This window comes from Phyllostomus hastatus, unplaced genomic scaffold (assembly GCF_019186645.2).
Source record: "Phyllostomus hastatus isolate PE091 unplaced genomic scaffold, TTU_PhHast_1.1 phas_scaffold_317, whole genome shotgun sequence".
In the NCBI taxonomy this organism is placed as follows: Eukaryota; Metazoa; Chordata; class Mammalia; order Chiroptera; family Phyllostomidae; genus Phyllostomus; species Phyllostomus hastatus.
The window spans coordinates 4,144,143-4,167,403 of record NW_025334023.1 but is presented as its reverse complement, the minus strand read 5'-3'; the positions used below and the strand labels follow the sequence as shown (position 1 = coordinate 4,167,403).

The following is a 23,261-nucleotide window of genomic DNA, read 5'->3' as shown; positions in this document are numbered from 1 at the left end:
CGAAGCACTGCATTTTATAACCTCACAACGGGGCGGGGCCCGATGAGGGCGGGGGCGGGGCTGGGGCCAGCGTTCCAACCCCGGCACGCGCCACTTCCTCCGGGGAGCGTGCCTGGGGCTCTGCTCCGCTGGACCCCCAGCTTTGCGCAGATGAGCCGGCAGGCGGGCGAGGCGTGGAGGTCGAATCATTGCAAGAGGAGCACCTGGTTATTCCTGCTGCGCCCTGTATCCGCTCCTCTGCCGCTCTCTGGAGGAGATTGGTACGGCCTGGCTGCTAGGCGTAAGTAAACTGGCAGGTGGGAACCGAGCCCGTGCAGGGGGCAAGCCAAGGGCGTGTGACCCGGGTGTTGTGTTTTAAGTCTTTGGACAAAGCCTTTCCTTGGCTACAGATGCCATGGCCCCGCCTCTTGACGGTGTCAAGGATTAGGTAGGTTAGGGTTAGGCTCCTAAACTACCCAAGCTGCCTCTAACTTTCCACCTGTTTGTTAAGGAACTGCACAGAGCATCTACCTATGCGCTGCTGAGTGCTGTGGATCCAGCCCAGCCAGCCCAGGCCCTACACTTGGGATGCTCACGTTGGCGATGACGGTGGTGGGTGGGGCGGTGTTGGCTGCACAAACATGCTGGCGGAAGCTCTGGGGAAAGAGAGAAGTCCCTGCCTTGGGCCTAGTTGCACTTCCCAGAGAGGTTAGTGCGCAGCAGCTTCGGAATCAGATAAACCTGGAGTCCAGTTCTGACCCTACCTTTCTCAAACCTCAGTTTCCATATCTGTCAAATGGGAATAATAACAATTATTTTTGTGAGGTGTTTTGAGAACTAGATGACGTTAGGTATGAAAAAGGCCTAACATAATGCCAGGCACACAGAAAGTGTTCCAAAATTATTTTCATCGTACGCCGATGAGTAGTTTTGTAGATGGAAGGTGGAGGAAGGACAAGCACGATACAGTTAGAACAGCCAGCGTATTGGGGGCAGGGCTAGGGCACCTGGAGTGGCCGGAGCTCAGGCAGCAGTGGGACAGGAGGCTGGGCTTGATCTTATGAAAGTTCTCAAGTGCCACTCTTGGGATGTTGGGGTGGGGGTGGAGTTTTGGGAATGGCTTTGAGTAGGGAAATGACAGGTGGTCAGATGAGTGTTTTAGAGCCCTGCAACCGTAGTGGGAGTGGCTGGGAGAGGCTGGAGGCTGAGAGGGCAGTGGGGAGCTGCATGTGGCAGAGCCCCAGGTCAGAGGGGCTGAGGCCCGAGCTGGGGCAGTGGTGGAGGGAACCGAGGGAAAGGCCTGGTCTAGAGACAAGCGCAGGAGGCCGTGAGCTCGATGCGACTGTGGTGAAATGACATTGGATGTTAGGGGTGAGGGGAGGGGTGGGGGCAACAAGCATGTCAGTGAAAAGATAGATTTCTTGGGCACAGTTTGAGCAAGCCAGTTGTGGGGTAACCGCCTGCGAGGAGAGGGAGTCTCCACTGTTGAGGTCTTTACCCCCTCAGGGGGAGGAGTGTGACAAAAGCCACAGTGCCAAGGCAGCATGTGGCAAATGCCACTGATGGGACCTAGAAACACTTCTATTTGTACAACCCTCTCAGGGCCATAGGAGTAAACCACTTTGAGAAAACATTATTGAACTCTGAGGCATAAGTTGACGAGGAGGAGAATAAAAACCATCTGGGTACAACATGTGGTAAGGCTCTGAGGCTGAAAAGCATTTGGTGCCTTTAAGGAAACTGAGGGAAGGCTAGCAGCATAGCAGATGTGCAGGTCATGGGGCTGGAATGTGCAAAGACAGGGAGGTAGGAACAGGTGTGGTGTATTCCTGGGTAAAGAGGAGTACAGTCTGGTGGATGCCGAAGATGCCACTGGGTTCCTGCATCCTCTCCCCAAAGGTGTTTTGGGGTCCTCATGGAGGAAAGACTCCTGCAGGCCTGGAAGGACCACAGTGTGTGGATGCACCTCTTTCAGAAGGGTCTCCTGTAGAGGAGGTGTGGGCTGGAGCCCGTAGCCCACTCACTCGCATGATAGTGTGATCTAAGGGGCAGAGCTGGGCTGGGAGGCAGGAGGCCTGGATTCTGGCCTGTTCTTTGCCACTCACTTGCCAAGTGTCCTTGGGCAAGTTTCTGCCCCAGTCTAGGGGTCAGTTTCTGCCTCATGAAATGGAGGTGACAGTTTCTCTCTTGCTGACTTCATTTCAATATCTGAGGATCAAATGAAATCATAACATGTACAAGGGTGTTACCACTGTGCTATGGAAAGTAAGATATTATCTTAAATGGCAAGATTTTGGGTATTCAAGTCCTCTCTGAAACATTTAGATCCCAAGTTCATCCACTTCAGTGTGTTTTCCATGTGCACCTTCCTGGGCCTGGCTTTCCTTGGGACGTAGAAGGTAACCAGACATAGTTTTTGCCTTCAAGGAGACCCAACCAAGAGATGGTGTCCCAAAGCCAGTGCCTGCAGCCAGCCAGCGAGGCTGTGCTGCAGGGGATCATGGGAGGCTGTGCTGAGTTCAGCCCTTCCCTCCTGTGCTGACATCGTCTGTCTGTACTGTTTGCCTCTCCCTTGGGCCGGAGCTTTCCCGAGGCAGGAGCCTCATCGTCCTGTGCCCCTGTGTGGGCCTGGCTCAGCAGAGTGGCTCAGTCAGCGGTGCACTGACTGATGAAGGAGTACGACAGAGTCAGGGACAAAGTGCCACAGGAGCGCCGAGGAGGGCCGGTAAGTTAGGAAGTTTAAGAGGAGGTGACATTGCTGCTGGACCTGAGATGATGAAGACGACTGTGCCTGGCAGAGAGGAAGGAGAAGGGTGTTCAGGCAGAGGCCTGGATGTGGGAACCATGTGCACCCTGGTGGGGCTGGAAGAGGGATAAGGCAGGGGAGGGGCAGGAGATGCAGCTGGAGAGGTCAGCAGGGACCAGACCTGAAGGGCCTTGTAATCTAGCCAAGAAGCTGGGGCTTTATTCGGTGGGGGTCGAACAAAGGAGGGGTGTGAACAGAAGAGTACCTTGATTAGACTGGGAGGTTAGAAAGATCAGGTGGTTTGACGGTTTAGAGTGTGGGCGGGCACAGGGAACAGGGGGGGGGGGAGGGGGCGGCGGGGGCGGGGGGAACCTTGCCCAGTTTAGGCTCTGTACACACATGAGGGAGAATCCCCCAAAGGTGCAAGAGGCCAGTCCGAGGACTGAGGGGGCCATCACTTGCTTCTGGACCACTTCACAGAGTGACAGTTCCCTCCTGTTGGCTGCAGCTGCTAAGCCCATGGCTACTGCTTCAGCAGTTGGTCCAGATTGGCTTTGGATGGAAAATGAGTTCTAGAATTTGAGTAGCCCAGAGAGGACATTTCTTGGAAGCTTTCCGGGTTCTGGGACTGTTCTCCCCTGCGTGAGGTGAGCATGGGGGCCCCTGACACGAGGCACTGACTTGCCCTGGCCCCTCCCCACATAGTCCACCATCCCTACATTCCTGTCTGTAATTGCCTGCCCTGCTTTCTGCCAGTGTGTGAACGGGACCTCTCCTGGACCTGGGTTACCTTTCCTTCATCATCTCCCGACCTCACCCACAGATGCTTTGGCCAACCCATAGATAGAGAAGTCAAGCTACCAAGCAGAGCGTGATTGGAGAAGGAGGGGGGTGCTTCTCACTATGGGTGGCACTTCCCACTATGCCCCTTCAGTCAGCAGTGTTGTTCTGCCATTAGGAATTAGGGGTATGACTTTGGAGCTTATGAGGAGTTGGATACTTGCCCCTCTGACACTCCTTAGGGTAACTGCATCCTTAGCTCCTCCTCTCTCTGTTGCACAGATAAGGGTAAGTGTCCAGCCTGCAAGGCAGGGAGGACGCTTGCCCCAAGAGAGGCACAGGGTGACAGGCAAAAACAGACGTTTACCAAGCATTCTGCTCCATGCTAGGCTCTGGCCTGTGTGAGCCTACCCAGTCCTCACAAGAGGAGAAAAGAGACCCAATCCTTGCCCTCCGGGAGCTTTTGAAGTTCAAGATCAAATTGAGAAGATGGAATATAGTCCTCACTGGAGTTTTCAGGGAAAGGGTCCTTTAGGGAAAAGACCAGAGACTGATGTGGTTTAGCCCTGACCTTGCACATAGCATTGTAGATACCTCCTGTTATTTAACTTTTACAACCCTGGAGGTGTAAGTTCACAACTACATTAAAATAAATATTAAAAAAATTGGGGCTTAGAAAGGTGATAGCTAGTTGGAGAAAGAGCTGGGACTAGAAACTTGGTTGGTCAGATGCCAGAGTCCTTGCTTGTTCTAATTCGCCTGGGCCTCACTCCTGGGTGGAGTGAGGGAGAAAGAGGTGGGGTGGGGAGAGAACCTGAATCCAGCTTTTTAACACCTTCTCAGTCCATGTTATGGTGCTGTGGAGGTGACTTGGGCAGGAAGCATAGCCTAAATCTGGAAATTTTCCAACTCCGTCATTGGGCAATCCCCGGAATTAAGTCATACTTGTCTCTTAGTGTACCCAATGTTGAGATAGGTAGAGGCTTAGATCTGAGATAAGCTTGAGGGAATTTGAACCTGGCGGCTAGTCCAGTGTGGGCTCTGCCAGCCCAACCCCCTCGGACCTAGAGTTGGATGCTCTGCCACCCTCAGTTCCCCTCTCGTCTGTCCCCAACCCCAGTATTATAGCAGGCACAGAGAGCGAAGGGATGGCCTGGTCGCCCGGAGAGTCCCCCTTCAGTACATTCCAACTAAGATATCAAACACATCAGCGTGAAGTGGGTTACAATACTCACTCATTGTCCTTTTCCTCTCTGTAGTGAGGTCTCTTTTTAGTCCTGATATTGGTAATTTGTGTCTTTATCCTTTTTCTCTTGACCAGTCTCACTAGAGGTTTACCAAGTTATTTTTATTTATTTATTTTTAATCCTTACCCAAGGACATGCTTATTGATTCTAGAGAGAAGGGAAGGGAGGGAGGGAGAGGGAGAGAAACATTGATGTGAGAGCGAAATATTGATTGGTTACATGCAACCCGGGCGTGTGCCCTGACTGGAATTGAACCTGTGACATGTCAGTTTGTTACAGGGTGCAACCAAGAGGGGGGACCCCAAGTGGGCATTTGAAATGGGGTCCAGAACTCAAGGTGTCCAGGAGATTTTAAGATGTCCCCCCCCCTCAACAGTGTGGGTTGGGGGAAGGGACAAATGGAGCATAGCAACAGCCTTGCAGCTACCCTCTGGTGTGGTCATTTAACATATCTATAGCCTTTGGCTGGTCGCTTAGATATGTTAAATAGCTGTGATCATCTCTGAGCCAGGAGAATGGAAGTAACTGTCACAGGTGTGCACAGGTGTGCACAGGTAACCAGGTTCTCAGTGATCGAGAACAAAGAATTGAACCGAACACACAAAGTTTATAGCATAAAGAAAGAGGAGAGGCTTATTAAGTGATAGTACACACCACAGGACACGGGAGTGAGCCAGCTCTGAGCAGAGGAAAAAAAGGGGCACGTGGGCTGGGGGATTCTATTCTTATAGAGGCAGAAGCCCCCTGCTAGTCTTTGGCGGGCTTTTCCTGCGCAGGTACAAGGAGTTGGATTTCAAAGCTACTGCGCATGCGTGGTTTCCCATGACTTTCTTGATTGGCTACTGGAGAAGGGAGTCCCACAATGTTATTTCATTATAATGATATTATAATGAATCAGGGAGTAGTGCGCAGGCGCATTCTATGATTCAGAGTTGTCCCAGAAAACAGGAACAACCCGTCTTAGGGGGTCTTTGTCATGTATAGGTGTTTTCTACCCTCAGCCCTCGCGGGGCCCTCGGGAGCTTCCTTCCTGACTACCTCCTGCCTCATAACTTCCCCACCAACACGTGACTGGGGCAGATCCCCCCAAGCTACAGCGCCTGCGTGGGAGCTCGGAGAAGACTGGCTCCAGGACATGGGGCCATGCCTGCCCAGACTCAAGATGGCAGCCCAGTAAAGCTGGAAGGATATGAGTTCTGGCATGTGAAGCCGAGTGTGGGAGGAGTTGGAAATGAGGCTGCAGAGGAAGATTGGCCTCAGGGATTTAAAACCCAGACGTGGCGGCCATTGAGGAGAGAATCATGCGGCTTTGACGGAGTGGAGACTCCTGCATCCCAGAGAGAACCATGCTGCTTTGAGAAGGAGAGCCATGCGCAGCCCTGAGAAGGAGAGCCATGCACAGTCCTGAGAGAGAGAGAACCGTGCTGCTTTAGGAGAGAGAACCACGCGGCTTTGGCAAAGTGGGGACTCTCCCCTTCCCGCAGCCCTGAGAGGGAGAACCACGAGGCCTGGACAGAGTGGAGACCCCCACAGCTTTAGAAGGGGAACCACCACCTGGTTTTAGCAGAGATCCCGGCGACTCAGCCGAGGCTGCCGGGAACCCAGGGAGGTCTCCCAGTCGAGATGGAGGACTAACTAAGAACCAGAGGACTGTCTGAGCCATGGACTTCTATTTCCTTCCCTGAGATACGGTACTCTGGACTGGAAAAAGGGGGAAGGAAGGACTGTGTCTGTTTGCGGGTGTTTTAAGGGACTTTAGGATTTTTGATAAAGACATTAGGTCACTACTTGAAGTCTGTATAGCATTAAATAAACATTTCCTTTCCTTTTCACGAATCTCTGGCATTGAGAGACGTCTTTCCTCTGGCGGCGGACATAACAGACCCGGGGCCTTCTTTCAATAATAGTATATTGTCCCAGGCACCCCTTGTTCTGTTCTGTAGCAAGTTGGCAGGATGTCGCTCCCACCAACTGATTCCCACCAGCCAGACTATCGATTTATTTTTTTCAATAATCTTTGATTTCAATGATTTCCTGTCTTAAATTTTATTTAGTTCTGTTCTTATCTTTATTATTTCCTTCCTTTGGCTTAATTCAGATATAATTTGATTTTCTTGAGTTTGAATGACTGGTTCTAAGTTTTTCTTATTTTCTAACATAAGCATTTAATGCTATAAATTTAGCTCTACAAACTTGTCTAGCCACATCACATAAGTTTTAGTATGGTTTCATTTCATTCAGTTCAAACTATTTTAATTTCCTTTGTAAATTTTTTCATTGATTCCTTATTTATTTAAAAGTATATTGCTTCCAACTACTTGGGGACCTTTTTTATTATTGATTTTGTTCTAGTTTGATTCCATTTAAACTAGAAAACATATTTTATGTAATTTCAATTCTTTTAAATTGGTTAAGATTTGTTTCACGGTCAGAATATGATAATATGGTCTGTCTTGGAAAATCTTTTTTCCCCAAGTCTTTAAGATGCATTTGAAAAGAGTGTTCATTCTGCTGAGGTTCTGTGGAGTGTTTTGTAAATATCAGATAGGTCGAGTTGTGTGAGGTTTTGCTGTTTTGGTCTTCTGTCTCCTTGTGATTTTGTCTACTTTCGTTCTATCCATTACCCTCTGAAGAGAGAAACTGGAAGTCCCCAACCATACTCTGGATTTGTCTATTTTTTTCTTTCAGTTCTATCGGGTTTTGCTTTATGTATTTGAAATATCTGTCTTTTGGCTCTGTGTATTTAGGATTATTGTGTCTTCTTTGTGAAGTGGCCCCATTACCATTGCATAAATCCGTCCTATATTCCTGTAATACTTGTTCTGAAATCCACTGTCTGATATTAGTACAGCCACCCTAAACTTCTCTCTATTAGTGTTTGATTAGTGTTTGCATGATGTAACTTTTTTCATCCCTTTTAACCTTTGTTTTTATATTTATTAAAAAATTTTATCTTCACTGGAGGACATTTTTTAAATTGCCTTTAGAGAGAGAAGAAGAGAAGGAAAGAGGGAGAGAAACATCAATGTGAGAGTGAAACATTGTTGGTTACCTTCTCGCATGTGCCCCAACTGGGGATTGAACCCACAACCTTTTGATGTATAGGACAATGCTCCAACCAACAGAGCCACACCAGCCAGGGCTATGTTTTTACATTTAAAATGAGGTTCTTTTAGATAGCATATAATTGAGTCTTTAAAAAAAAATCCAGTTCAACATTCTCTGTCTTTTAATCAGGTGTTTAGATCTTTTTCACTATTAATTATTGATATTGCAGAATTTAAATCTACCACCTTGCTAGTTATTTTCTGCTTTTTACTGTCTGATCTTATATACCTCTTTTCTTCTCTTCATGCCTTTTGGGATTAATTTAATGTTTTATTATGATTTCATTTTATTCTACTATTTGGTTATTGACTATACCTCTATTAAAACTTTTTAGTGGTTTATCTAGTGGTTTACAATACATTTTAAAGTTATCAGATTCTACCTTTGAATAATGTACCATTTCACATACAGTATAAGAACCTTATAAAAAGTATTCTTCCATTTCCTTACCCCTGTCCTTTGTGCCATTGTGGCTATATGACACCTTTTTTATCTGCAGCTGTTATAAACTCTATGATATATTGCTACTATTTCTGCTTTGGACAGTCAGTTATCTTTTAAGGTGTTCACAGAACACTTTATTTGTTTGTTTGTTTGTTTGTTTTTGTTTTCTCATGAAAAGGAAAGGAAATGTTTATTTAATGCTATATAGACTTAAAGTAGTGACCTAATGTCTTCATCAAACTCCCAAAGTCCCTTAAAACACCCACAAACACACACAGTCCTTCCTTCCCCGCTTTGCCCAGTCTGGGGTACCGTATCTCAGGAAAAGAAATAGAAGCCCGTGGCTCAGGCAGCCCCTGGTTCTTCCCAGTAATCTGTCTCGGCTAGGAGGCCTCCCTCGCTTCCAGGCACCATCAGCTGTGTCGCCGGGATCTCTGCTAAAGCCAGGTGGTGGTTCTCTGCTAAAGTTGGGTGGTGGTTCCCCCTTCTAAAGCTTTGGGGGTCCCCACTCTCACAGAGCACTTTAATAGTCAAAGTTCACTCCTGTTCGTGGCCTCATTTGGCAGTGACGAGGGCCTCCTGGGGTGTGTGTGCCAGGCGTATGTTGGTCCAGTGAGCAGAGTGAGATCCTAAAAGGTCCTGAAAGGGGAGGAGATTAGGCCAGGGTCACCCAGTGAGATCAGGGTTGAGCTAACCTGGAACCCAGGATGCAACGCTCTTCCCCAGAACTCCGGGCAGGGACTGCTCTCCTACATTTTTGCAGCATCTCGTGCCTTCCTCTGAGGGGTGGGGGGGTGTAGGGAGATTGGGGGTAGGATTTGGCAAGGCAGAGGCCTGGGTGGGGGAAGCCTGGATGGCTGGTGGTTGGAGCAGTGCAGCAAAAGCAAGCACCGCAGTGGGGGCGGGGGGGGGGGGGGTGGGATCAGTGTGCACTGAGGAGGGTGACTCCATGGTTGCTTCCTGGCCCCATGGGCTTGACAGGATCAGGAGAGTTTTGTTGAATAACAAGATGAAAACAAATTCTCTTCTGTTGTTCAGGCTTATGAATCCTAAACCTTCAGAGCCAGAGCGGAGCCTTGAGCTCCTCCTGTGTTTTAAGCATAGCATGGTGCCAGGCACCTAGGAAACCATTAGTAAACATTTACTAAAGGGATCACACCACCAAACCCAATTTTTGCACAGATTAAAAAAAGAAAAAACAAGAGCGTAGAGGGACTGGGCTCTCGCTGTTCGATGGGTCCAGAGTTTCAGCCTGCAGGATTCGGGGTTCTGGGGACAGACAGTGGTGGCGGTCATGACAATGTGAATGCCACCGAAGCGTGCACTTCACCATGGTCAAGATGGTAAACTTTATGGTACTTATATTTTACCAGAATTTTTAAAATTTGAAAAGAAATATGACACAATCAGTGCATTTTCTAACCGGGTTAAACCTGCAGTACTTCTACCCACTTCACCAGAAGTGAGGGGAGCCGTCCGGCTGTGCCCTCCAGCAGATGTTGTTGGACACACGAGTGCCCACCCATTCCCTCCTGGGGTGGCCCACCTGTCCTCTGGGCACCCGCCCAGACCTCAAGCTCCTGGGGAAGCTGTTTTTCTTTCTGAAACCAGAGAAGGCTTAGAGGCAGGGCAGGTGGGATAGGGAGAAGGGAAGCCCTTTAAACTCTCCCTCTGTCAGACAGTGTCTCCTTCATGCATGTCCTCTGGCTTTTACGAAGCCTGGGGGTGGTGTCACGTCAGCAAGGCCACAGGACCCAGCCAGTTACATAACCGTGGATGGTACATAACATGAGCAAAAATAATCACCTGCTTCCCAGAGTTCGCCGTGTGCCGGGGACCTGCCAAGTGCTCTGCGTGCGTTATTCCATTTAATCTCCCAACAAGCCTTGAGGTCAGTCCTCGGTCATCAGCTTTGACAAATGAGGAAAAGAAGACGCAGACAGGAAAGCAGCCAGTTCATTCATTCAGTGAGTGCTACGTCATGAAAAGTGGATTTGAGCCCTGACTGGTGTAGCTCAGTGGGTTGTGCATCTCCTGTGAACCAAAAGGTTGTCAGTTGGATTCCCAGTCAGGACACAGGCCTGGGTTGCGCGGGTCAGGTCCCTGATTGGGTGCACACAAGAGGCAACCGATCAGTGTTTCTCTCCTCTTTCTCTCTCCCTTCCCCTCCCTGTAAATACAAATAAAAAAAATTTTTAAGTGCATTTGAGGATTGAATCTTGTGCTCCAAACACCAGACTTTGCAGAGCCCCATCGCGGGCCTTCCACGGATGGGGAAACTGAGTCCCTCGGAGTGTCTCTGGACTCCCTTAACGTTACTCAGCCAGGCGATGGTGGAGTTGCTGTGGGGATCCAGGTCTCCCAGTTCCCAGAATGGTGTCGTTTTTTTTAATCCTCAGCTTAGGACATGCTTATTGATTTTTAGAGCGAGGGGAAGGGAGGGGGGAGAGAGAGAGGGAGAGACAGAAACATCGATGCGAGAATCATCCATTGGTTGCCTCCCATAGGTGCCCCGTCCAGGGACCAAACCTGCAACCTAGGTATGTGCCCTGCCCAGGGATCAAACCAGCGACATTTTTGGTGTGTGGGACAACCAACTGAGCCACCTGGCCAGGTCCAGAATAGCACCTTTTCTACCATAAGAGGCCTCATCAGAGAAAGAGAAGGCCTAGACTGTCAAGCAGAGCACCATCTGCCTCCTAGCCGTGCACCTTTGAAGGCAGTGTGGTGAGGGGTATTGGCAGAGCAGTTCTTGTCTCCCTGACCCCTCTTGAAATATTCCTCTTTCCCTGCTTTCTGACCCGATAGCTTCATTCTCCAAGGAGAGATGATGGTTTAAGGAGACACCCCCAGAAGGGGACCCAAGCAGGTTTAAGAAACCTTTCTAACCCAGGTCTGTTGGGGGCGTTGCAGAGATGGCCTTGGGCCTGCAGGGCAGGTACGGAGTATGGTGGCCAGTGGGGCTACAGAGACCAAGGGTAGGAGTACAGCTTGCCAAAGGGGTAAGCCTCTGGAGACTCATGCCCCCTGTCTGGGTGTCAACATCCTCTTTGTTCAGCGGGGTTCTGGGGAGGTAGTTTCTAAGCCCATCTCCGGGTCCTGGGTCAGGTTTCTGAGAAGCAGACCACGTGCTGAGGAGACCTGTGAGACCGGTTCATTGAGGAAACGCCTGCGGGAGAAACTGGAGGGGGAGCTGGGGCAGCCGGAAAAGGAAGGGGAAGGAACCAAGCAGGGCGTGATTCTGAATGAGGAACAGCCTCAGCCAGATCCCTCAGGTGAGCCCTGGAGCGAGAATAATGCCTGGAATTTGTTCCAGCTTCGAGCAGGCAGCTGGCTCTCACCAGTTTGCCCTGGCTAAGGTCCCCTGGGATGGGACAGGGTGGGAGGGGAAGTACACACCCCCAGGTGTGTACTGTACTCTGCACTTGGTGAAAAGTGTCTTCGGTGGCCCCAGGCAAGCCCAGGAGAGTTGCAAGGGCAGGCGGTTTGAAAGAAAATCAACAGAAGTACAGAATGGGGTCCACATCAGTGACTGAAGGGAATCTGGTGGAGTACTGGTGTCCGCAGCACCACCCTGAGGATTCATACTAATATTTCAGGATTCTAGGTCTTTCCCAGCAGCACTGGGTCAACGACAGAAGGGGCGAGGATACTGATAGGCTGGGATCCTGAAGCCTGGGGGAGCTCAGGAATAAGAAAGGGGGGTACAGCATGAGGGGAGCCCCAAACCCAAAGGTGTGGCAGGTCTGAGGGGCTTGACTCTCCTCCACCCTCTCAACTCCTGCCTTTATACTCGCACAGTCACACACACAGCCATGCACACTTGGACACCTGGGGCACAGGAGCTTCCTTTTGTGAATATGTGTGCACATGGATGTGTACACACAGGCTCATGCACAGGCATGTACACACTTTTATACAAGTCCATAATCACACATGGATACTCTTGAAGAAATAAATCCACAGACATGCACGCTCACTTGCACACGCATGTTCCTAAGCTCATTCCAAAAGCATGGCCAGCTAAGGCTGTTTTTATTCCTGCTCGGGGGAGGGGCAAATAGGGGGATGGGAAGGCAGGGTCCAGGGTTGGGCCAGTTGCAGCTCACTGAGGACTGACCTTTGGCCAGGATGGCCCAGATCACGCAGTCCCAGAGCCCGGGCTTGTGTCTGTCTGGGAACTCAGCTGCCACCTCCTCTACCCTCTCCACGTCACCCAAGGTTCCACTCCCACCTTTGACCCAGGCTTAGATCATCAGCGGGCCACGAGCTCCCTGGCTCCACTGTATAAGCGAGGATCTGCAGTCCAGGGGAGGAAATGAACTGGGGCTCCTGACGGGCAGCCCTGACCCCTGGCTGGCAGCCTGCTTCCTTTCCAAATGACAGGGGCCAGTGGAAGCGTTGTCATTGGGAAGCAAGGGACATCAGTGCAGAGTCGAACTGACCTCAGTTTGGGGGGCTGGAGCTCCTGTGGGGCCCCCAGGCTGACAGTGGTCACAGACATTTCAAATGTGTGCTCAAGCCCTGGCCTGGAAGCTCAGCTGGTTAGAGCATCGTCCGGGTTCTCCCAGGGTGTGGGTCTGAGCCCCAGGCAGGGCACATACAAGAAGAAGCCACCAATGAGTGCAGAAATAAGTGGAACAACAAATGGATGTTTCTTTCCTCTAGAATAAATAAATAAAAATTTTAAAATAAAAAGTGTGATCAGTGCTGGGCTACAGGAAGCAGAAGACTATGGAAGCTCAGAGGAGGCCCCTAAGGGCCTGGAGCAGGGTTGTAGGGTCAGGGAAAGCTTTCTGGAGAAGGTGATATCTGAAATGGCTTGTAAAAAGGAATTGGATTTGAGTGGAAGGGAATGGAGTAAAAGGCGTTTTAGCCAGAAGTAATAGCTTGTATAAAATGTTGGCTCTGGGGGAAGCAAGGTGTCCTAGGGAACCCGAAGAAGTTGTGAAGGCTGGAGGGAGAAGGAGTAGCACAGAAGGAAGGCAGAGTCACCCTGCGAAGGGCTGTGAGCCAGCCAGGTGGCTAGAGGCAGCCAGAGAGCACTGAGAAACCCCTGGGTTTTTGTCAGAGGCATGATTTTGTAAGATCTACACAGGGGAGATCCTTCTGGCTCCAAAGTGCAGTGGGGAACTGGGGGTGGCTTAAGACAGATTTGAGGTGGGACACAGGGCCCCTGATTAAGAAGCAGCTGGCGGGGGCTTTGCAGACCAAGAGGCAAACTGAGGCTATTAGGTAGGTGTTTATATAAGAAGAGATAACACAAATTTCCACAAAATTTTAATGGACAAAATTCAAAATAAATCATTGAATGCCAAATGGTAGTACAGGTCGACTAAGGAGAAGACTGGGATTTTTTGGAGGATAACATTTCACCTAACTGGGACTCAAAGCTGCCGTTCCCTGCTATCACATGGACTGCAAATGTTCATCCATAAAAATCATTGTTAGTTCACAGGTTATTCAAACACAAGCTGAACCCTGGCCTAGGCAAGGGGGGCCCAGGAGAAGCAAGAGAAACAGAGGAGGTGTCCTCTCTCTGCTTCACCTCTGCCATTGCTGCCAGTCCTTCAAGAGAGGCCACTGCTCCCAGGGGGCCCCAGTCAAAATGCACGCCCGTCACTAGGAGACACTGAGACCCTCTAGCCAATAGGAAGACACCAAAATAGGAACATCTGTAATTATAACATCTCAGGGCAATAATCCCGTCTCTGGTCCTCTCCCAGAACAGGAGTAACGAACATACATGTGTTTCTTGGAATTGTACTATATCCCAGATATGGAAAGCGACTTGCTTGCAATCACACTGTAAGTCGCTGACAGAGCGGGGATTTGAACCCATGTCTCAGGGTTCCCTGCTGGGGTTCCTTTCCCTACCACCATGTCCCTGCCACAGACTCCTGCTAATTTGGTATGGGGGGGGGGCGGGCAGCACACGGAGAAGGAGCAGTGTCAGGACTCACTGCTCAGACAAAACACTCTTTAGGCTCCTGGCGTCCCCACCTAGCAGTCCAGTGGTGGCAGATCAGGCCTCCCATTTACATTCATTTGCATATATAACTTCCAGATGAAGAAACTGAGGCTCAGAGAGAATGAGTAACTTGCTTGGCATATGTAGTAGGCTGAAAACGTAGTTCCTCAAAAGATATTCACATCATAGTTCCTAGAACCTGTGAATGTTACCTTGTAAGGGAAAAAAAAAAGTCTTTGCCAATATGATTAAATTAAAGATTTTTAAATGGGAAGATAATCTTGAATAATCTGGAGAGGCTCTAAATGCAAGGCAAAGCCAAGAAAAATATGTCTGTGTACTAACTCTTGCATATGTACATTTTATAATTATTTCTGTGTCTATCCATCTGTATCTATAGTAAACTAACATGAATCCACACTGCTGTCTCCCACTCTGATCTCTCAGTGCACGGATCACTCTAGCCTTTCCTCCCTGCTTCCCTGGAACCTGTGAGAACCCTGGCTCCCAGCACGCACCCACTTCCGTGGCAATCTCAGTACACAAGCACGCAGTTTCTGAATTGTCAACCTGGACCCCCGAGAAACTCAACTTTACCAGCTATGGGGTGGTGTTAATGCCTGTTTTATTCTAACATTGGTCTTACAGTTCCAAGTTCAGAACCCTGTTCTCCTACATTACTTAGACAGTGCCTTCCCTGCAACTCCCTTCAGTGAGGCTTCCCCGTACGTTTGTAACACAGTTAAGAATCTTCCGTCACAGTCTGCACTCCATCTGGGGATTCCCCAAATTCTTGGCTGACTTTTAAAGGTGAATTTCTATACTTTAAGTCCTTGTGGGCTGTGACAAGTGCCTGGTGTCACGTATATGCCAGCAGTACCACACAGATTCACCCACCACCCGGAAGAAGTTCCTGTGCTTTCCTAGTCAAAGGCTCCCCCTCCCAAATCCCTCACAATGCTGGTCTGCTTTCCATTTCTAAATTTTATTCTTTTCCAGAATGTCACCTGAATAGAATCAAGTAGGGCGTAGCCGTTTTGCTCTGGCCAGAATTACGATCTATCCACGTTGTTTTATGAATTAATAGCTCACTTCCTTTTATTTCTGGGGAGTATTTCATAGCCTGGATGTGCCGTAGTCAGTTTATCCATTTGCCTCCCGAAGGACATCTGAGTTGTTTCCGGTTTTTGGTGATTACGATCGAAGCTGCTTTAAATATCTCTGTGCAGGTTTTTGTGTGGGTGAGTTTTCAAATTAGTTGGCTAAACACCTAGGATTATGATGGTTGTGTTGTATAGCAAGCCTATGTTTAACTTTATAAAAAACTGCCAAAAGGTTTTCCAAAATGGTGTACCATTTGAATAAATTACTTACTTTACATTTCTCAGTTTAAATCCAACTTTTCTGCTCTTTTCTTTCGTTTCCCAAGCTCGTAGTCAGGAGGTCACACTCACAAGGTGAAGCGCACACACTTTGCCATCAGATCTGAGTTCAAATCCTGTGTCCAAAAACATAAAAACCACTTAAAAACTGTGACTTTGGACAAGTTAGTTAGCCTCTCCAAGCCTCACATTGGGAATGAACTCTTCATATATTCATGATGTCACAGGCTGGGGAGCCCGGGAAGCGGGTTCTGGGATGGTATTCAGCCTGCAGGATGTTTACGAGAAAGAGGCCTTGAGGTTAATGCCTTCACAGGAAGGGAAGGCAGCCGAACTGGGTAGAGGGAGCGGTCGGGCTGAGCGGCCAGCGGAGTTGTCCTGATTTGGGCTGAAGTGGCCACCTCTTTACATCCCATCGGGACCAGTCACTGCAACCGCTGTCCCTGCAGAGGCAGCTCTCTGCGACTGGAGCGAAGTGTCCTTCTTCAGAAGTGCATGTGGGTGGCACATCCCAGTACCCACCACACACGGCAGCGTGGAGAGAGCACCGGCTGAGAGCTGAAGACCATCCTGCCTCGGCTACTTCCCTGCTGTGCTACTTCAGGCAAGACCTTCCCTTCCCAGAGCCCCCTGAGCTTACCCAGGTATAAGTCACGAAGATGACGGCTCCAACCAGTCTGTGTCCAGCACGTTGCAGTTCACCAGGTAGTCCTGTGAACTTTAATGCTCAACGACCTTGAGATGCCAGGAGGCAGTCACCCAGTGGGTTCTAGGGCAGTGCTGTCCCAGTGAGGGCCGAGGACCGGAACTCACCCGTGAGCTGCTTGTTACTGGCTTCAGACAAAGGAAGTACGGAATTTGAGAGTAACTATTGAGGAATGTTAGAGCAGCAATTTTCAAACTTTTCATCACTAAAATTCTGTGTGGCACACCAAAAAATATATTTTTTGCTGATCTGACCAAAAAATAGCTACTATTTTGATTCATTCACACACCAGATGGCTATTGTGTTGGCTGTTGTCATTTTTTTATTTGACAGTCTAAGGGAAAAGAGGTGAGTGCCCCTGACTAAATAGGCAGGTATTGTGCATTTTAAAATTCTTGAGGAACACCAGTTAAAATCACTGCCTTAGCACAATGTGGCAGAGTGATTTCATGTCTATTAAAAAATAATAAAAAGTTTGGCTTATGGTATGTTAGTCTTTTTCTTATTTCACTTTTCTAGTAATTTATATTGTACTTTACAAATGGATAGGTCCCTGATGGATTTGGAAAACCTCACAAGAATCTGGTCTTTCACCACAGATGTTTTGGGAAGCGTTGACCAAGGGCATCCCCAAACACAGGCTTCTGACAATTTTTACGTTTTTGGTGGGGAGGGAGACCCCTCTTGATTCTTCATCATTGACATCTTATTGAGAGTGCTGGGGTTTGTCGCTGGGTCTTTCTTTTAAGTGTTGCTTTGAAAGGGGCTGCTGGCTCCTCTCGGTAGATTCGCTCTCTCACTAAGCGCATAACTGGATGCGCATGGCACCACTCAGCTGTTAGAAAGAGAAACACCTAGTTTTCTGGCAGGGAGTGAGGGGAAGATACAGAATCTAAGAAAAGCCCAAACCTGGTTGGTGATAGGCACAAACCCCCATGGGTCTTTCAAGGACCATTGCCTGGCGCTCCCAAAGGGGAGAGGTGAGGGAGAACTAGCATTTATCAAACACTCCCTTAAGGATGAACCATTTACAAGTGAGGAGACTGAGGTGCAACAAGGGGATGTGACTTGCTTGGGGTCACCCAGCCAAGCAGGTGGGAGAGCAGGTACCTGTGTGTCAGGCCCCTGCCATTCCCAGCATGCCATTCGGCCTGTTTGAGGCCGGAGCTGGGCGAGGGGGGAGCAGCATGGGCCTGCTGCCTGGGCAGGCAGGCCTCACACTGGGAGCAGGATTTTAGAAAGTCCTTTGATTTCTCTGACGAACAAGCCTCACTTATTACAAAGAGGTCACTGTGTGTGTGTGTCATTGAGATAATGCACGAAAAGCACCCCACCTGGAACTCAGCACGCAGGCTCTCAGTAGGTAGCTAGGCGTGCTGACTCTGCCTTTCCGTGGGATTATTAAGACAGATGCCCAGGTGAGCCGAAGGCACGACCTGGCCCTCTGGCCCTGACTCAGTCCAGGGCAAAGCCCTCCCTGGGGTCTTCCTTACTTCGGAGATAAATTCCTGATTCCTTGCCTGGACGTTCGGGTTTCACCAGCCAGCAGGCAGGGCAAAGTCAAAGTCAGGGAGCTTGTCAGCCTTGTTCACCACTCTCTCTCAGTAAAAACTTGCTGAACCTCTAGGCTCCCGTACCTTAAACCTCGCTCTTACATCCCGAACCACACCGGCAGCAACCATCAGTGTGTGCCCTGTACTTTCCCTGCTGTCTGCCTTTCCTGGCTCAGCAGCCTCCCTCCTCCCTCCTCTGCCGCCTTCTGAACCTTAGCAAAGCATAGTGCCCTGTGGTTTGAGCCGTGGCACCTGCCACGTGGCTGCTAGCAGTGCTGTACTGGCTGATCCCTGTCACCATAAAGCAGTGTCAGACAGGCTGGGCCCCAGCAGGCCCTTTGTCCCCTGTGGGTAATGATGTCTGAGAACTTCTACCCAGGTCAAAGGGCAGCCTGATTTCTTGAGGAGACTCCGGCTTTCTCCGTCACTTGAGGCCTCAAGCAGGCTCCGGGGACCTCTGCCTCTCTACCACGCCTGAAGAATCCTGCCGTACTCTGGTGGTCTGAATCTGTGTCTGTGCTGGGGTGAGGGAACTCATCTTCCCACACAATGGTGAGGCCCCTCAGGCAGGCTCTGGGGGCTCTGAGGAGGTATCAGTTAGAAGGCATTGATTTAATAACTGAATCCTTGTATGTGCAACTCCTGGCCCACTGTGTTAGCAGGGGAGGCCACCTGCTATAACAAATACAAATTTCAGGGACTTAATACAGAAAAGGACATGTTCTGCTCATACCCAGTCCCAGACAGATATTCCTATTTGGGCAGGTGCCTTGGCAGCCGCCTTGGCAGCCCTCCCCCGAGATCAGTGCCGCTGGTGTCTTCAGCATGGGGTCCCTGAAATTGCTGTGAAAGAGGAAGATTCCACTTCCCTCTGGCCTCTCAAGTCTCTCCCCATCGCCCATCTCCCATCCTGGTACCCTCAAGTCAAATGGTCTCTCCAGACTCCATCCCAGCCAGGTCAGGGGGTCACAGCCATCTTTTCCATCTGACTTTGCTCAAACCATTTCCCCACCTATTTGAGGACCCTCAACTCAGCCAGCTCAGCTTCTGCCCTCCCAGCTGGCCCCCAATGACCTCCCCTCCTGGGATCTGCACCCTCGTATGGAGTGTGGGCTGGCCTTGGTGACTCACGTCTAACCAAGAGAACAAGGCAGAATCGATGGTGTTCAACACAGAGGCCGGATCATAAATGGCAGTGCGGGCTCTCTTGACTTACTTGCTGTGGGAAAAGCTCCATCACTGGCAGCTCCATGGAGAGGCCCACCCATCAAGGGACAGAAGCCTCCTGCTAACAGCCACATGGGGGACCTTGGGAGTGGACCCTGTAGCCCCATTCGAGTCTTCAGAGACTGTGGCCCTGGCCCACAGCTCAGCTGCAACCTCACGAGAGACCTGTGCCAGAACCCTTCAAATCCCTGACCCTCAGAAGTTGTGAGACAATAAAGGTTTGTTGTTTAAAGCAGATGAGGTTTGGAGTATCTGCTGTGCAGCATTAACTTCTAGAGGCAGGGTGGTCTCCTCCCCTCAGTCCCGCCCCAGGCCCAGCATGCCCCAGAGGAGGCACCGTGTGAGGGCTCATTCACCCTGCCTGTGCACACTCCCTGTGCTGTGGAGCTGCAGCGGGTCTGGTGCTGAGAGCCGGGGCGGGGCTGCGGGCTGCAAGTGTGCCGTCTGGGTCCTCAAGGCTCCCAGGCCCCTGGGAGGCGGAGGAGTCCACTGACCCACCAGTGACTGTGCCCTTTTCACCCCTCAGGTAGCCTGAAAGAGGGGTACCTGACTCTGATTTAGGACAGTGCTGTGGGAGAGCAGGGTTGGAGGGTAGGTGGGGTGTGCCAAAGTTTGACAAAGGCGATGGATGACCTTCGGGGGCAAGTGAATATTTTTTTAAATGAAGTTGAAGGGTTTATTATTAAACTTTCTTGTTTTCCCTCAGGCTGCTTGCCTCACTGTGTAGAAATAGCATCAGCAAACTCAGCGTGTTGCAAAATCAAGGTAGTATTTTTGTCACCTGACACTAACGACCAACGAAAACTTTGCTCCGCTGCTAGCTCTTTCCGATGGAAAGATCATTAAGTATTTTGACCCGAATCCAGAGATGAATGTAAGTAGGTTACAATAAGATCATAGAAGACTTAAGATAACAATGTTATCTTTGAATTACGTAATTTTTATAATTATATTTTACCACAGATAACTTCAGGAATTCTGAATATTGTAACTGTAGCCTAGATAAAAATCATAGGGTACCATATTACGTTTATCAGCAGCCATTAAAAAGTGAAGGGGTATTTCCTTCCAATAGCATTGTTTTCATTTCCTTTTCCACTGATATTACTAAAAGTTGCTATTTTAAATCTTACGTCCACCACTTAACACAATTATTCTAGATCAAGTTTTTCCGTGCTCCCTCAGCGAGGGGGCTCTGTTTCCACTGCTCAGCGGACTTGCTGCGTTCCCCGTCCGCTCCCTCACTCGTCAGCTGGCCTGGTTCTGCAGGGTCTGCATCCTTATCAGCCACCCACCCTCACAACAAGACTTGTGGACAAGTCCCAGATTTTCTGCAAGAGCTCCGTTATTTTCAGTTACTGCTCCTGATAGAGGGAATAGGGTTCACCAGCGGCTTTCACATTTGCCAAAGCACCAAGCTCATCTTGTTTGTTCAATGTTGCCCAATTCCAGGAAGACTGCAATAAACATCTCCCAAAACTCCCTGTGCAAAATTGCTGATCGCCACCGTTCCAATGCCGTTTTCTGTTCACGTTTCTCCCATTCACGTTTCTCCTTGAGCTTCCGCTGCACTGAGGTCAGGTCAGGGCCGGTGTGCGGGGCGTAGGGCACAGAGGCCATGAGCAGGCTGCCGGTTGCCACGGACACTCTCTGTGCCTGCGCTCTGTGCCCAATTCACAGAGGTGGGGGTAGGGGGTTCATGGCACAACTCCTAGGCCTCCTAGCCGGCCTGGGGGGGAGTGATGTTGACCAGGGACTAGCATGCCCCTGGCACAGCAGGTCGGAGAACAGAGCACACTCAGCGAGCATTGAAGGGCGCAGGGGGCGATGAGGTGCAGGGCAGAAGGTCTAGGAGGTGAAGCTGGTGAGTTTAGATCAAGGGGGAGCATGAGAAGGGCCTCAAATTCCAGGCTGAGGAGGCCTCTAGACCTCTCTGGAGGCATTGGAGGCCAGTTTGGGGACTTGGGTTTTGCTGGGGAGAGAGGACGAAGGTGCCACATGTGGGTCAGCTGGAGGAGAGCAGTGGAGACAGGAGTGCCCTGCACAAGGTCCACCCAGTGCCCACCCAGGGTGCTGCGTGCTGTGGCAGAGGGAGGGGCAGTCTGGGGGACCCCTAGCTCAACCACAGGCATTAGGGAAAGAAAGCTTCCCTGAGAAGATGAAACCGGCATCAAAGGATGAGTAGGAATTACCCAGAAAAGGGGGGAGTTGGAATGGAGGAGATGACATTCCAGGCAGAGCCCAGAGATGAGAGAGAGAGCGTGGCTGATACGTGGACATGCAGGCGGTTCCATCTGTCGAGAGGGAGCATACGCTGCGGGAAGAGGAGAGATGAGGAAGGGGAGGACCGGGCCAGGTGGTGGAGAGTGGCGAAGGGCAGGCTGAGGAGCCTGGCTTTGAGGGGGACATCTTCTGTCTTCTGTGGACCCCTCCAGATCCACTCTCTAGTGCTGTCCACCCTGCTCCTTCCTGGGAGACCTACCTACGTGGACAGCTGCCACAGGCCCTCGGGCTCTCTGGCTTCCATTTGGGTTGGGGCAATAGGGAGTCTTGGCAGGAGGGGGAGGGAGGAGAGTGAGGTGGGGACACTTGCCTGACTCCTTTCCTGCAGTGATGACTCCTGACCATGACTTTCCTGACTCAGGTAACTGCTGCCTTCACTTATCCTTCTGGGCCTCAGGGCAGAAGCAGGACTCTCCCCCGCTGCCCAGCCCGGCCCTGGCTTAGCCCCCCAGCCTGCATGCTTTCCCCTACCCCAGATACACCCCCAAAACCTGTTCTTCCATTCAGCTCTCCTCGAAGTATCCTCAGTTCAGCCCTGGCTGGGTGGCTCAGTTAGTTGGAGGCTCATTAGTTAGTTAGTTAGGTGGCTCATTCCTACACCAAAAGGATGTGGGTTCAATTCCCAGTCAGGGCACATACCCAGGTTGCAGGTTTGATCCCCAGTCTGACGGCATATGGGGGGCAACTGACTGATGTTTCTCTCCCACATCGATGTCTCTCCCTCTTTCTCTTTTTTCTCTCTAAAACCAATAAAAACATATCCTTGGGTGAGGGTATTTTTTTTTAATTGCCCTCATTTCAGCATGGCATCTGGTCCTTGCTGGGATCCAGGCTGATACTGTGCAGACCCTGGGAGCCTCGGAGAACCACTGAAGGATTCCGAGCAGGGGTGACGCAGTCGGATTCGAGTTTCAGACGGCTCACTGTGGCGGTGCTTGGCGGATGGGCTCGGGACGGGCGGCGATGTGCGGCTGAGCTGGGGCCCTCTGGGTAAAGTCTGGCTTTTGCCATGGTTACACAACATTCCTGGGTGTGTGGGGAGGGGTGGTTCTGATGCAAGTTTTCACTGATAACTTTTTGGTAGGTTATTCGCAAGGACGGCCACAAGAACCCAGCATGCGCCCCCAGCCTTTCTTGTGATGACAGTGCTGCCCCTCCCGTAAGAGCAGCCGTGAGACTTGTTCTGGCTGACAGAATGCAGTGGAAGTGACGCTCTGCAAGTTGCATAGCCTGGGATTTAAAAGACCTTGCAACCTCGTTCATTCTTTCAAACTCCAGCCACCACTGAGTACCTAAAGACGGGTCAGTATAGAGAGGGGCCCAGGGCCTGCCTGCACAGAGGGGCCCAGCGGGTTTAGCCCCCCAGCTGTCCCAGCACCAGCCAACCCACCGCTGAATGCAGCCGCATGAAAGCCCCAGCAAGACCCAGAAGAGCCATGGCCAGCCCACAGACTTGGGGGAAATAGTAGGTGCTTGCCACATGCAGCTGTTAGGTTTTGGGGTGACTCCTCACATGGCAACAGATCGCTACAACGGGCATGTGCGTCTCTCTTTCTCAAGTCTTGTTCTTCTTTCTGGGCCCTGCCCACCCGCCACTTCCTCTGAGACTTCCCCTGGCTGGAGACGGTCCCTCCCTCCCCCACACCTCACTGCTCTACTCCTGCTTCCTGTGGACGTGCTTCCAATGGACCCGCGTAGCACGCTGCCTTACAGGGTAACAGGCACCTCCCTGAGACACTGTGGACCCATCACCTGACTCCTAACTTACACCACTCTGTGTCATTCCAGACAGGACGTGATGTGGCTTATGATCCCAACGCAGTATCTTATGCTCA

At 50.4% G+C, this 23,261-nt stretch overlaps 1 long non-coding RNA gene across 1 annotated transcript; it reads left to right on the top strand.

Moving 5' to 3' along the window:
- The first annotated feature begins 114 nt into the window (after positions 1 to 114).
- LOC123805536 lies at positions 115 to 22,864 on the top strand. The gene is made up of 3 exons (XR_006783317.1): positions 115 to 280; positions 22,229 to 22,416; positions 22,511 to 22,864. It is a non-coding gene; the product is annotated as an uncharacterized LOC123805536 (long non-coding RNA).
- Positions 22,865 to 23,261: the final 397 nt, after the last annotated feature.